At 39.4% G+C, this 16,499-nt stretch overlaps 1 long non-coding RNA gene across 1 annotated transcript in view; it reads right to left on the bottom strand.

The window, feature by feature from the left end:
* The window catches only part of LOC107187111, a 176,365-nt gene that overhangs the window by 18,634 nt on the left and 141,232 nt on the right, over nucleotides 1–16,499 (bottom strand). Inside the window, exon 2 of the long non-coding RNA XR_001516198.1 lies at nucleotides 13,286–13,402. This is a non-coding gene — a long non-coding RNA (uncharacterized LOC107187111). The remainder of the gene's footprint in view (nucleotides 1–13,285; nucleotides 13,403–16,499) is intronic.

Here is a 16,499-nt window from a genome sequence, read left to right on the forward strand (position 1 = left end):
GATTCGAAAGTATTCGAACTATTCGAACGATTTGAGCGATTCTAACGGTTCAAACGACCGCCAGTACGTGTGAACGTTTTCGAAGCGGACGCAGTTTCATCTGTGACCACTTGGTGGTAACCAACCTTTGAAATCGAACACCCGTTAAATGCAATTAGACAATTAGACCGGAGACACGATAGACAGCGGCGAGTGCTTCGTCGACGCTTTTCACCCTGCTGTTATTCGAGAGGGCCACTAGAGGCGTCGTGCCACCAGGGCTGAGATAGGAATGTTCATTGTCACGGCACGCACGGTCTTTTCTCGGAGACCTTTCGACGCCTGTCGTCCCCACCCCAACGGCTTCTCCCTGACAGGCTGGTTTTTCTTTTCTCTCTCGTTGGTATCGTGTCGCGAGGAAAACCCTTATTACAATGCGGATTTTATGCAGTTCGGTGTACGTATAGTAACAAGAACTATTCGAGCGACGATGTTTCCCGCCATACTTAGACGTTATCTTAATCGATATTTTGTAAGTTGAAAATTTGTATGCAGGGTGTTTAGAAATTGTTATACAACAGAAAAAGAGGTGACTCCTCGTGTAAAAATAAGTCGAAAATATAGAAGTGCGTTTTCGAGATAGTCGAGTTTGAGGATTCATCTAAAACGCGTGTATTCGTGATAATAATAAGTAGAAACGGAATGTAATGAACAGACAAACTAATCAAGTTCTATTCAATCGCAAGCGTTTCTAGCAGATTTTCAAATTCGATTATCTTTTAAATGAAGCATCCCATGCAAAAATTTTATTTCATATTTTCGATTTATTTTCACGCGAAGAATCACCTGGTTTCGATTGTATCACGATTTCAGAAACACCCTGTATATTGCTAATACACGCGGAAATGCGATATTGGTAATAATATAAATGAATCTTTCAACACTTTATCGTTTCAATACTCTCGCTGTTTATTGGCAGAACGTGAAGTACGACGAAACCGAACTTTCAACGAAAATAAATGAATTGTTTATCCTTGTTTCAAATAAATAATCACCATAATTCAGCGCATCCAACTTTCTCTGAGTCTGGCTTATGGAAAAATGTGCACGAAAATGGAAATTTACATAGACCATACAGGGAAGTTGAGAGCGCCTAGCTATGCAGCTGTTTTGCTGCACCTTCTGTACTTCATTTTTATGCTTTTCATACCCAGGTAGGAGTTCCTCTACTTTTATTACTAAAGAACTAAAAAAAGACACGGTTATATTAAACAATTTTGTAGATAGAACGAAACATCGTATTCTTCTTTACGCAACTTTAATAACGCAATTTCTTGTCTCTCTTTTTAATTGAGTAATTCTCTTCTACATGGTTACTGCCACGTCTGTCTGACAATGTATAGGGTATACTACTTTTGATCGAATTCTTTTGCTACGCAGTGTATCCGTCGTGCCTATTTTCTCTCATAAACTTGTTAATCGACGTTATCGTACAGCCGTCCGATAAAATTGCGTTTAAATGTATGCGGTCGATACGTCGAATAATAGAAAATTAAAATCAGAAGAGCGACAACTCAATGGACGAACGCCTCTTAAGTCCTGATTTTGAGCCTCGAATTAAGCGTCGACTCCATTCTGCGGGAATACAGTGGTTCCATTGAAATCCAACCGGAGAAAGAACGAGCGATCACGACGGAACAATGTGGGAATAATCCATAACGGGTGGTCCGGCGATAATTTATTAACCGAGCGAATTATAGGATATTTCACAGGGATCGAATGAAATCGCGGATATTGTTAACGCGACGAAGAAAATTAAATCGACGGGGCCGAGCAATTATCGTCTATGAGATCGATTATTTATGTTTTTAATACCGTCTCCTTCGTGTCGCTGTAACGAGAGCCCAGGCGTCATTATCGTTGCACAAAAACTCCTTTATTCTTTTTCAGAATATAATGCAGGTACCAACAGTTTTTCGCAATTAAAATTAATCCTTCGTTAAGTCTCTAGCCAAGCGTACGATCGTTTTATTATGATTTCGAGGAAAAAAAATATCCCACGAGCAATTTCTCCTTTTGTCGAACGGGACGGATAAGAAATCGTGATCTTTACCTCCCATTTCCCAGATCGGAACAATGAAGATTCCAAATTTTAAAGGATTAAAATGGTTCGCCTTTGGAAGGAAATATGAAATTCACAACAACAGGATTTAAACGCGATCTACTGTTCAGCTTAAATTCAGATAACGGGGGAATCAGAGGTGGATAAAGCATCGAATCGATCGTTTTTAGAAGCACGAGTACACAAAAAATGGTCACAGTTTCGGTAACGTTCGGAACCAGTAGCGATATTGTCTACACAAACTTCTGATTCCAAAAAAAATGAAAGAAAACGAAAATGATTCTATTATCGGAGAAAGTTGAATATTACGTTAACAGTTGCTACGTGAACGTCCGTGTTCCTCGATAATAAAGCAATTACAAGTTCGCCGAATAGATTCCACGAGCACTTTTACCGAAACAATCGCCGGCCGCAGATAACCATTCTCACTAATAACTATTCTGGCAATTATCCAAATAATTCGTGTTAACGTGGACGCTCATCAAGACTTTTCCCCGAAGTTCGAACTTCCAGCGCGAAGAGGGGCAGGTGGGTGGGGGCTGAATAAAGTTAGAGCCAATCGAACAGCGAACTATCACAATTCCAATTACGTTTTTCTTCCTTTTCCATCCCCGTGACCATTCGTTCGGATTCACTCGGACTTTCGAGTCGTCGGAGGTCTCCCGAGCCGGGCACTTGACCGCAGAAATTTCGGTCAATTAAACAATGAATCGCCGCGATTCCAATTATACTTCAGTCTTCCTTCGTTCCTGCTATATTCACCTGTGCGGATTTGTTCATGCGGGTCTCAATGAAAATGTTCTATACAAGGGGTCTGTATCGAATGTTTCCGAACGACAGGTAAAACAATCCTTGTCTGTGAAACGATGACGCTCTCCTTATCATTGAATAATAAAAATAGTTTTCTTTTGAACAGGTAGATACTGTTCAAAATAATTATAGAAACTCTGGAAATGACTGATAGTACTTCTTCGAGGTAGTAGAAAGGTTGACGATCGAAATTTTTGGCTTCACGAGTCAAGAGTTCACGGAAAATGTTGGTCTTAAAGGGTGCCTCATAGTTTGATTATGCACCGTATTCGTCTGATTCGGCTATATCTAATTTCTGTCACCCAAATTGGAAACAAAGACAAAGAAACGAGAATCTAGAATCATTTTGACATTCACAGAAAAAAAATTACCAATGCTATTTCCAGTGATTAATTATCTTGAACAAAATGTCACTTCAGAAGGAAACTATTTTCAATAACTGTTGACAAAAAACGTGAATATTATAAAAAAAATTATTGTATTAGTCGAAGCACAATCCATTCGAAACTATCACATTTTTCTCGACGAGTTCCAACTGTATTGCTGTAATTTTCGTAAAATAGAGGCATTTATTATGCAGCAGACTACCACACATCAGTGCATAATTAATAACACAGACAGTCTCGGCACTTTTTATTTCCACATTCATTCTGTATTAAATATTCCTGTTCCTGTTCATGCACACCGAGAGTTTCGTTCGGGAACGACCGCGTTACGGGGCCGTGTATCAGGGAAATCGAGTTGCCAAATTTTCCAAGCTTCTGAAAGTTTCCTCCCGGGGTGTCCTCATTCGGTATTCGCGATGCGGCAGAAGGAATTCCTGAAAATACACGCGCTCCGGAGACAAACGTTATTTCGATACTGTCGCGACATCCTAATTCGGTCGCGAAATCCGCGGCCCCCAGCCAGCAGGGCAAAGCGAGGAACAGAGATAGAGAAATAAGGAGAGGGTCATAGTACCAGTGTTCGTGAAGTTAGTTTTATGCTCGCAGTCGGGGCGCAATGCAATCACCGGGAAACAGTGAAACATCCGAAAAGGAAATGCACACCGCCGAAGGGATATACGTCGGGTACGATTTCCTATACAGGATATGAGCTTGTTCCCCTTATCTGCTCGCGCGGTGTTCGTATCGAAGGTATTTTTATATACAGGGTGGCTCAAAAGAATGGGACAATCCGCAATATGCATATTCCTCGTGTAAATACAAATCGAAAAGTCCTTTACCGTTTTGTAATCTGATGCTCCATTTCCGAGATATTACCAGTTAAACGAACTCGAATCAGCTGAGCGGTTGGTCACGCGTACACAATCGAGGAACACAGGCCAGTGGCTGTAGCAGACCACTCAGCTGATTGGAGTTCGTTTAACTGATGATATCTCGGAAATGGAGCTTCGGATTACAAAACGGTAAAGGACTTTTTGATTTGTATTTACACGAGGAATACGCATATTGCGGATTCTCCTATCTTTTTGGGACACCTTATATTTATATAAGCATGCGGCAATGATATCGCGTTGCGAGCTACTGTTGTCTCACCGGGCCCGCCTTATTCTTACTTCGGTGTCTTTCTTTTGAGACATGCATCATCGGATTATGCTGAAATCCGATCGCCCGGCAGCGAAACGAAACTGAAGACTGTGGAATTTTCGGTTGAAATGTTAGCGCGTATTACAGTGGCTCACAAGCTTGTTCACGAACGGCTGTCACATCTGTTTGATCAAATTATTTACCGAAGTGCGAATTAAGGAAAATTTATTACAAACGGATGATGAAAGTAATGATAAAGAGAATATGTAAACAGATGTTGCATAAAAATCTTAACGCCTAATTGTTATTTCAGAAGTATGTAAACAAATAGTAAAGGTTGTCGAAATCTGTCTGTTCTTTGTATATCTAACGTGATTTGAGGTAACATGATGATAATATATAAGTTATTGTCAGTAATGTTAAGTATTTTCCACAGATTGTGCATAGCAATGCATGCAGGATTTGTTACTGCATAATGGAAGCAGATCGAATGTAAGATTGGAAAACCCTGTATAACTAGATGAAAGTTTTATTTCATTCTTCAGACCTGCTTCTTTTTTGACAGACCGTACATTTTGGGAATAATTAACGAAGTTAAATGGAATGATGGGTGGTACAGTAGGGACGAAAATTAGGAATTCTGGTTATGTCTAATTGAAAATGAAGTGGTGGATCCACTTCCCTCTTATGAATAAAGTACATGCAGTGTGAGATTCAGGTCATTTAGTGAGATATACGCGTGCCTCTGGACTATTCAGAGTGATCTCCTATTGTCTGCAAAGCACAATAATATAAGGTATATTTGCGAATTAATCTATAAATATATAAACTTCCAGTCTGTTCGTCGTGAGACCCCAAAAAAGGATACATTGGAACAAAGAACCGTCTTGTATGTACGGTCTTGTTCCGACATTATTTGCTCGAGTTTCTTCGCTACATATGTTTACATGGGAATAGAAAGCAGTTTCGAATACGGAACATACATAATGCGACAGCATGGAAATACCACGGCCATCTTCGGTGATAGTATCACTGCTCGCAGAATGCGCACCGTGCCCGTGCTGTTCGGGTCAAATTCATAAATTCCGATTTGCGTATTCGAAATACGATAACGCCAACTGCGCGCGCGTCCCATGATACATGCATGTTGAATCAACCGTTCGAAATTTTTCGTAATCTTCTTCCGTGATCTATCGTGAAAATCGTTTTTGCCGATACTCTAGGCTTCCTTTTATCTGTTGCCACCAATAGATTTATCATTACGTTGGATTAATTGAACTAATTGGAAACGAAACTAACAATGATCGATTTGTAATCTTGTATGGAAACGAATTGACAAAATGTGGACAATATGGAAACAAATTGACAATACTGTCGATGTTTCTAGGTTTATCGTCGGTAGTTCTCGTGTTAACATTCGGTTTATCACTAATTTTAGTACTTGAAATAAATTCACCATATGATAGAAGACCCTTCCCCACTTTTTCATCTAGCAGAAGCCGAGTTTGCTGGTCAGTGTACACATTAAATGTGTCACACTAGCAACAAGCTGTTACATACTTCAAAAAATGAATTCTGGTCAGCTTTTCGGGAACAAGGACCATTGTACGACCGGCAGTTTAGCGAGTTTTACGCGTGACACGAAGGACTTCCGGTCGCGGACCGGTGTAAAATCGTCGAGGTTGAACGCGTCAGGGGCGTAGCGATCCCTTCGACCCCCGTGGATGTCAACCCCGTCGTAAAACCGGTCGCACGTTTTTCGAGCGTTCCACGTCGCCGGCGGTGGCGCCGTTTTACGAATGCACGGCGGCGAACGACGCCCTGCGTGACGACATTCACCGGTTTCCGGTCGTCGTGAACGCGTCCACTGGTATTTAATCGCGGAGGGAAACAACGTTGTAAAGTTTACCGCGGTGCCACCAGGGAAACACACGGCGCATTATGATTTTTCGGGGACCTTTCAGGCGAATTAGGATGGATGAACTCGAGTGAAATTTTTCATTGTTCCCCCCGTTTGTCCTCCCTCTCCATCCTTCCTACTTCTTTTTTTGCGCAACCCCCTTTTTCTGGCGTGGCCGCGTACCTAATAGAAATTCTGCTGCGTGGTCGGTGGAAAACTGTATCGGAAATGGGATTTCATTCGTGAGGTTCAAAGAAAATATTTGTAGGAAATTATTTTTTGTAACATTTTTGGAAACAACACCCCACCTTGGTATACGTAAACACCACCACAATAGTGCGAATTGGGAATTGGAATTTTTTATGATTAAGAACTTGAAGATAGTAACAGCAAATTGAATACGTATTTTTGGGGTGAAAGTTTCTGAGAAATTTAATGGTAATAATTGCAAAAGTGAGATATAATTTTGTTACTAGGAACATTTGTTATAAAGAATAAGGTACCTAAGTTTCAAAACGAACAGATGGAATAATGTTTCGCTGGTGCAATTTCGCACTAGTGTCGTGTCTGAGAATTGAAATATGATTTTTGTACCTTGATACTGCTGAAGTTTGGTACGGTCTTTGTATATCACCCTGCATACGGCAGAATGGGTGAACAATTAATCGCAGTTACATACATTGTGAGAAAACGGTTTGGATTAGACACCCGTTTTAATTACCTTCCTGGAAATATAAAAACATACGTGGCATACCATTAAATAAAGCAAGACTGGATTTTTATGCACTTTATATCCGTTTGAGTACCTCGTATGATTCAAGGTGCGATTTTAAATTCGTCCGTTTGAAATTATGAAATTTCTTGCCCACTATTTTTTTTGGATTGTAATATTCACGGAAATGTGAAATTTACTATTACGCGTATCTTTCAATTTTTACCGTCAAGATGCTTTCATGGTAAACTGGCCCACGGTACTAGATAGAAAAACGGTGAATCAATGGGTTAAACTCTTAATCGGATCAAACTGGTTAATATTTCCAAATGTTTTTGTTCCACGTTCGATACGTCGGAGAGCAAAGGTAAAGGGGTCAAGCGGTTTTTAATTCATTTTTCTGACGGATAGAAAATTGGCTAAACGGGCTCACTGCTAAGAGGGCGAACCTCGAGCTGAAAACCCGAACGGCGGATTGTCGGACCGACCTACATACGGTGGTGACAAGCGTTCACTGTTTTTGCTACGTATAATTATATTCACCGCGTAATTGTTTCCTTTCCATTCTTTTCGGCGAATGCGTTTAATTAACGGAACCGTTTTCGGGAAGGATGCATACTAATTAACGATATGAATTCAACGCCATTTAGGACCGTGTTATCACTTGCACGATTGGAAATATTCCGAATATAACGTACTTTCCAATGACCTTTGAATATATCATAGAACTCAACATTGTGAACAAGTTTTTCCTAAACATGTAATGTAATTTATCTAAACATGTAATGTAATTTCCAAACTGTAAATTTAATGGCTCTGGTCACCAGTGACCACCGTGGGCAGTTGACGTGTTAAAAAAAAAAAGGGTAACGTGTTCGCAGTCGCGATCGACGCGGCGGCCGTCGGAAAATCTGCCGCCGACAGTACCGGAAATAACGGCATCGCGGTTTACGCGTCGGAAATGTCGACGTTAAGCGACACGATTTTTTTCCCTCCATCTCCACGCGCGCACACACAGACACGGAATTATGCGCTGAGAACGTTTTGCGAAATTGTAGAAACCCGCGAGTATGACAGTCTGAAAGAAACGCAAGGGAGAAAAGGGATTTCTCTTTCGCAATTTATGTACACTCGACGTCGAAATTGAGCGTAGACGCGTTTAATTTTCATTTGTGCCGCCGATATGTTTTTTTATGAATTATCGAGCTTGTCTCCAGCTTTTCCACGTTGTACATGTTGATAGACAACGCTTGACAATGGTATACTAGAGAGTTTGTTGTTGGAATAGATCTTTAAATGGCAGGAAACTGGATGATAATTTTTTCATTTCGATACTAAGACAATTATTGGGTTTACGAGGGTTAATAAAAAAAACGATAAATAATAGAAAAAGTAAGTTAGGGGAATAAGGCGGAAGGGAATGAAGGAAAGTGAATGAGACTAATGAGTGGATTAATTTAGTTTCCTGGAATTAGGTGATAAGTGTAAGGTCAGGTCCTAATTCCTTGGCTGTGAGGCTGAAATCAAGAATATATACATACATGCTAATAAAAGTTTTTAATAATAGATGTAGCGAGAAGATGGAACTAGATTAAGAAAATTTGAAAATTCTTCTCTGGTCTGTAGAACCAAAGAAGGAGGATTATTAAATTTCCTTTCATCTTGAAATTGATACTTAAGCACCTGAATATTGGTTGATCGACGTTTCGACAAAAGTGGAACGGTTCAAGTTCGAAAGCGCGAAAAAGCTAGAGAAATTTCGACTCTTTTCTTCGTCTTATTCGGGATTACTTTTCCTCGACCCCTGTCGTTTCGCAGAAATAATATTTGCAATATTAGGGTGTGCACCCCTCCGATGGTTTGAATCGATTCGCACACATTAGTCGACGTACTTTGAAAGCAATTTCGTGTAGGTCTTCCAGGGTATTGGAAAAGTGTGCTCTGTCGTCATTGCGTAATGTTCCATTATCGATGTGCCAGGTGGCAAAGCGTGTCCGTTCTTCTTTAACGAAAATCCTTTTGGAAGTCAAGATGGAAGGAGCAGAAAAAAACGGAATAATGAAAAATACACTGACAACTCCTGAAATAAATGAACGATTAATTATAATAATAGAATCAATTGTACAGCGAGTGGATTTTTCTAAAAACAAGATAATTCGAGACTAGACCGATAACAGTTGGCTTTATTATGCTAAATCTGCACGTCGATCAAGGCTAGCCGACTTATCAAGACTCGTTCCACCTCAATAAATTCGTCGAAACAGCTTAAACCAAGCGAGATGAAACGGGGACAATAGCTTTCAATAATTCTCGTCCGATGTAGCTTCGGTGTGTTATCTTAGTAACAACAGGAATCACTGAACTGGTTCATAAGATCACATACTTCGAAGTAAAGGCGAGCACAATGTTTATTTTGATAACAATAGACTTCGTACATAATCTGTACTAACCCATTAAGCACCAAGCAGTGAAATAATACAATTTTTGCACAAAGGAATTTTTATTCTTTAAAAATTTACGTGCCTAAATGGAAGAAATATAACGATGAAAAATTATTATGCAAATTCTTGGAATTCCCTCTCATAACCACAATGTTAAAGACCAGAATTCAATAGTGTAAGCTGACTAAGAAAAATTGCAAATAAAATGTTGCATTAATGCAAGATTGGTCCTTAATGGGTTAGGATCTTGTAAGTTTAATTGATTGGATAATAGCTATTATTGTTCGTATGAACATGAAACATATTTTTGAGAGTCCGTCAATGCATAAAAACCAGTGAATCTGTGAAAAATAGAAACTTCGAAGTGTTCATAATAATTTTGATCACTAACTAATATTAAATCGCAGGATTATCTTCAATTCACTATTCGAAACTTCGAATTCGGGCAGTGGATTTCACCATGTCTGTTTCGAGACAAAACAGACGTAGATACGACTGTCCCGAAAACTACACATCTTCCATTACACCGAACGGAGCCGGGGGAACGCTAAAAGCAGAAGTAGAGGACCATCGATCCGTGCGCGAGTTTCGGGGGGGACGATATTCAAAACGCGTGCCGCGTCTAAGAGGAAATATGAGGAAGTGTTAGACACGTGTATCGAGTGCGGTGCATCGCGACGCGTTCGTGTCTTGCCTCGCCGCGAAATAAAAACTAGGCCACCCGGTGCTTCCTAGCCCATCCACGGTCCCGCGAAGCTCTCAAGGAAAGTGGAAAAATTCTGTCAGCAAAAGAAGTGGGGAGTGGGCGGACGCCAGCAAAAAAGACGTCGACGATTCTCGCGGACGGTCGTCTGGATCACGATAAAAAAAGAAACGAAATCTGACGGTGGTCGACGGAAAAACAGAAATTAGCGACTGGAAAAAAGTGGGCGCAATCGGAGAAAGATTTCGCGACAAACGCGAGAACAATGGCACTTCGCAGGATTCGAAAAGACAATGGAGATCAAGTCGACCGTGAGGAGTGCGTAATTATTTCTTAATAGTTTCGCAAAACGAGGTGAAAATTTTATTTCGGTGGTTCAGAGAGTTTATACAGAGCCGCGTAGGTATTTTCTTTGTATGTAATTTGAGTTCTTTTTTTTGGGGGAGGGGGTCTATTTTCTGCACATGCGGATTCATTTCGCGGGAAAAACGTTACGCAAATATTAGCAAAATTCTGTTTTTTTCGGAAAAGTAAAGAACACAGAGGAAGTGGAAATTTTGAAGTAGGTTTAATAATGTTTTTACTTTGCCTCCAGTGCAATAAATCGCTTGGTTAAAGAAGAAAATTTTTCTACGGTTTCGTTATTGGTAAAATAGACGATGATACACGTAACTTTGGTCGAATTCGACCCCGACCGCACCAACAAAGCATTAATTATGTACAAATGAATTCAAGCGTCATTATTCTGTAGACACATTGTTACAGCGTGAACAGATGGGAATGTATGAAAAATTCAAGCGTCACAACTGCAAAAAAATGTAGCAAAACATCAGACATTATGTAACACGACAGTTTTGTTGCGTTCGAGTTAATTCTAGCTTCTTCCAAGATCGAAACGAAGACCCTCTATTATATTCTAACAATTTCCTTTCCATATTAGAGGTACAATAAATAACTCACGTCGAAAAGACTAGCAAACAAGATCTGCAAAAAAGTAGTATGACAGAAGTCGAGGTGGAATCTTTCGTTTCAACCACCTTTCCCTCTCACTATCCGACATCGTTCAAATCTTTCCTGTCTCAATTTAGTCACCGTTTTTTCCGAACTCTGTCAAACTATTCCTCTCCCAGAGAACCTCAAAAATGTATTAAAATCCAGGAACAAAAGAGGCCTGGGGGATGTAGAGCGACGAAATATATTTCCACGACGGAGCATGGGGGGAGATGGAAAGGGGTCGCGATAATATATGCATACAGGAGCAAAATTTAAGGCGAAATTATGCAAAGCAGCGATTCCAGTTCGGGGGTTACGAGTGTCGGCCGGGGTGAACGTCCACACGGGTGTCGAGAAGAGTGGCGTGTGGTTTCCGTGTCGTTTCGCGGCTTCACCCACGGGAAAAAAGAAACGGGAGAGGCCTAGTGGGTCCGTAACGTCATCTTGAGATTAGTAGAGACCGGCCAAGACCTCACCCCCGGAAGTCCCGTTGACGAACTGCTGGCTAAACAGAGCACGAAAGCCCGACAAGAAGGCCTCGCGAGGCGTAAAAGACTTCGCACGAGCGTGTACCGTGTTTCGTCGTCGAATACATAGAAAGAAGGTGAGAGAACGGGAAAAAAGAAGGAAAAGAAGAGGACAAAATATAATGTTAACACAGAAAGAGAGAGAGACAGGTTTGCTGGGGGAGTGTAACAGTTTCTGCGACCTATTTCCGGCTGGCTGGCATGAATAAAGGTGTTTATTTTTCCTGCAGCTCCACCCCCAAACCTCTATTCTTTTCTGAAATCCACAGGTACGAGAAGTGCCTGGAGACCGGTGAAATATACGGAGCGGAACGTGTGCGAGACGTTTGCGCTTGGATAGGATTGATACTTCAATTTGCTTCAGCTTCGCCGGCAAAGAGGGAATTATATCGGGAGTCGAGGGGTTCAAGCGATCTCCTGTCGTTCAGGTTATAAACGACACGACGCCGCTGGGGGGGGGGCGGTTTTGTCCCGTGTAGAAGGTACGCTAATGTGTGAACTTGGGTGGGTTTTTTCTACGAGGGAGTTTGCATAATGGGGAAACCGCGCACGTTAATGATTTGTATGTTTATGTTTTTTCTCTAATGGGTGCGTTTGTTGCAGTAGTTGAAAATTTTGATGATTTATATGTTAAGTGATTTCAGAGATAGATTAAAGTTGGATTTGAAAGGTTACTTAATTGTGGAAGATGTATTCGAAAGATTTAATTGTTTGGTTAAATTGTATTGATAGATTCTATGAGGAAGAATCGAGGAAAAAATTATCTGAACTGATATATAGAAATGTACAGTACACTCTGGCTGGGTAAACGATTGGCTGGCAGAGCTGGACAAATTTTATTTGAAATGAAAATAATATTATTTTAGAAGTTCCCAGGTCTGTTGGCCGATTAATTTGATATGTATCAGTATTCAAACAGCTATCCGGTACTCAAAAATTTACTATGAAGTGAACATGAAATTAGTTAGAAAAAGATTATTTAAACAATAACAAATATGACACAAAGTTAATTCGGTTGGAAAAAAGCCAATAATGTTTCTTCTAGTCAATTGTTTTCATGTCAACAAAAATGTGGCCGGTTAAAGCAAGGCCGGATAATTGGAAGTTTACTGTAGTAAATATTGAAAAGCTATATATAATAATACGACAATCTTGAGAATGAGTAGAAAGGAAGCACATTTAGCGAAATTTAACCTCTGTTTATCTATTCTTAACTCGTATTCTACTCTTGGACGTCAATTCATTACAGTTTTATTCATATTTTATCTTGTAGCTTTTTACTATGTTCTTTAGAAGCATATATCCTCAAAACGCTTATTTCTACTGATTCAACATTCCCCAGCAGTTTGATCCGAAAATTGTAGTACACCCAGTATAACGATCTAATTAATCACACAGCCAGAAGTTTAGCCGACGTGTTTGTAAAGACTCGACGTATACATAACTTCCGAAAGTATTCTCCACGGTGTAGACGGGACAAAGTTTCGCGAAGATCTTTGAGAGGTTTCTGCCTTCGACAAAAGGTTTCAAGACGCGTGTAAAAGGGTGAAGTGTATCAAATTCTCTTACCTGATCCCCTGAGTCCACGTCAAGATTGTTGCCGGTGTTCGTGACCTCCGAAACGTCTTCGATGATCGAATCACCGATGGTGCTGTTGTCGCTTACGACCAGGCCCAGCAGGCATATCTGAAAGAATCAGATGAAAAATTGGTTAGCTTCTCATTTCAACTAGCACTTTCTTCTTCAATAAATTAACCTTATAATATATATGAATAATAATAATAATATGTATAATAAATAATTAAAAAATTAATGTTATTATTACACTAAATAAATAAACTGAATTAAAAGAAGTAAAATATTTTGGAATTACTAATTTCATCTATTCTGTACTGTAACCTCTGAGGTTCGTTTCCATTCTATCTTGATGAAATTTAAAAACTATCATTTAAATGACTGTTAAAACGCACACTAATAAATGTCTAACCTGAATATTCATTGGAATTTACTTTCTTCTCACGACACAAATATGTATGCTTTAGTCAACAGAGTGTGTTAGATGTATCGGAAAATTCACTGAGATGTTCACTGTTAAACGTTCTCTGACAAACTAATGACTGGCGTCTTACTTCACTATACTTCAGGTCAGGGTAACAAAAGCCAGGCTACCTGGGAATTCAATAGAACGATTTCACAACACGTTAAAGTTCAGGGTAAACTCGGTCCATGAAAACAAAACAGAACCATTTCGACGGATTTAATAATATTTACACGCTCTGTAAAGTTCAACATTTTCCCTGATGTCTCCTTTCAATGTAATATATTTCCTTTTCTCTTCTTCTAACTTGCTATTATGAATGATGCATGTAGAAATCAAATGGAGTTCGATTAAAAAAAAAAACAAAACAGGTAATAGTAAATCATACATACAGAAAGAATGTACACCAAAAATTTACACATTCTCGAATATTTCGACGTTATCTTCAACTTCTCTGTATTCAACCGACACACTTTGTATTCCACAAATAAAAAAAAATCACACTGTTCACACAGCATTCGCAAACGCAGAGTCCACAAAGAAATTGTCAAAGGGAGAAAAGGTACGAGGTGGTATGACCTTAGAAGCGTTAATTAGGTACAGCAGAACGCAATCGTTCCCTGACTCGCAGATAGCATAATGGTCGGGTTCACGCGTTTAGAGTGCTCGCGGTCGATTGTTTCGACAAAAATGTGTCGTTCACCGGCGACAGCCTGCGGTTGTAGTGAAATATGGATCCCTCCGGTCGGTGGGTTGTCGCATAACCGAGAAAGCGTCGCTCGAAATTTCCCTGGGACGAGTATACGTGCGCCGAGGAGAGCGGGTCAGCCACCTTGTTACAAAAGTTCTGATCACGGTCAGAGTTGAGCAGAATTTTATTCGAATAATACGTAGTGGAAAGAAACAGTATGTTAAGATCATTATTCTAACCTTTAAACAATTAGTGAGATTAAATAATTCTTTGCCAAGTGTCTACTCATTCAAGAAGGAATGTCGTCTTATTATAAAAATTAGAATTTTCACGTTTAGTCAAGTGGGTAAATACTTTTATTCGTTATTCGAAACGTTCGAAAAATTCGTCTTTCTACCAGTGTCATAACATTATCTTCATTTCTCTTACAATTACTACTGTTTACGAACAGTAACTGTAGTATTAATTATAACAATATATTCCTCGTCATTTTCCATAATTTACCGTTAATTGGTACGTGTAATAGAATACGGTAAGATCGATTATAAACAGATGATACACCGTTCCATGTCTGTGCTTCTGACAAGTAGAAACAGCGAGTAATAGACAGACGCATTAGGGAACTAGAATATTCCCGTTGAACCGATGCATCGCTTGGGTCTGTCAAGGAGATGACACGAATTCTCAAGTAGTGGATATGATAGGGATAACAATATCGTCATAAGAGGGTCAATAAACTATAATTTTGAAAGACGATTAGGTTCACACTCCACACATTTTCAAATTACCTTTTCTTTTAAAGAAATCACATTTGAAACACTTATTCTAAAATTGTCGCTCCTGTGAAAGAATTATTCTATTACGGATTACACCAAGATTTTTTTCAGATCTTGTATAACACTTCCTAAATGATCATATTTCTTCATCGAAAGGTTGAAATAAACAAAATTTTTTTTGGAATCAAATATTAAATGTTTTAATTCAAAGAATAGGTGCTTCGAAAAGTATAAGCACAAATTGTTGAGAAATCAAGTTTTAGGCAGCTTAAAAAATGTTTTGTACTATTCCTTATTTCTTGATGTCCAAGCACTCGCATTACATTGTGATAGTCAAAAAAAGTCAAAATCCGAAATTCAAATTTTCGTCCATGTCGTAATTTTTACAGGGTTCGTCCCGCTGTACGACGTCTTCAGACGCGTATGATAGAGCTTAGCGTCCGGCTGCGCGTTATTAGCGATAAATTTAGTCGCCCCGGATCCGCCCTGTAATTAAAGGTTAACGGATAGACGCCCCCGGCGACCACGGGGAAAATGAACTCGTACGGATTGGGATTAGTATGGCGTAGCAAAGATACCTACGAGCTCGTGGACTTTACGATCATGACGGTGTATTTACGGGCTTGTTATTAGCCGGCGCGATTAGATTTCAAAGAGCGGAGAGAAATCATCCGCTATCCTGGCTTCCTAACCGATGGTTTTCGGACGTTCTTTACGTCTGTAAATACTCGTTCGACGGATTACTGTCAACTTAATCAGTTTCTTGTACGCGGAACTAGTCGAGTCGATATATTTACGACAAGGAACGAGCCATTATTAAAATTGAAACGAAGGTGATTATGTTAATTGAAAACATAGAAGATATTGTAACGGCCCCCTTCAAATGTTATCAACGAGGAAATAAAAAAAGGAAAAAGAATATGGGTCATAGTATTTATTAAAAACAATACGAAAATAGTGATTCATCTTGTTCATCTGGTTATCTTCTCCTTTTTTAAGAGTTGATCTCGCCATGTGCCAAAATCCGATTACTTCAGAGGACTTTTATTTTGTTTCATTATTTGTTATATTTACATTTTACGTCGAGTTGTTTTCTTACGAATTTTAGCAAAAATAAAATACTTAATTGATGGTCATTGTCTGATTTCAATGTTCTTAAAAGATATTGAACAAAAACTTAATGTTAAATTGGAGTATCCTGAGACCTCATGCGACTATTTGTATGATTTCTGAATGCGACTACTAAAGGGTCAAGTTAATTAATTATCGATGAAATTC

This window comes from Dufourea novaeangliae, unplaced genomic scaffold, assembly GCF_001272555.1.
Source record: "Dufourea novaeangliae isolate 0120121106 unplaced genomic scaffold, ASM127255v1 scaffold14, whole genome shotgun sequence".
NCBI classification, from domain to species: domain Eukaryota; kingdom Metazoa; phylum Arthropoda; class Insecta; order Hymenoptera; family Halictidae; genus Dufourea; species Dufourea novaeangliae.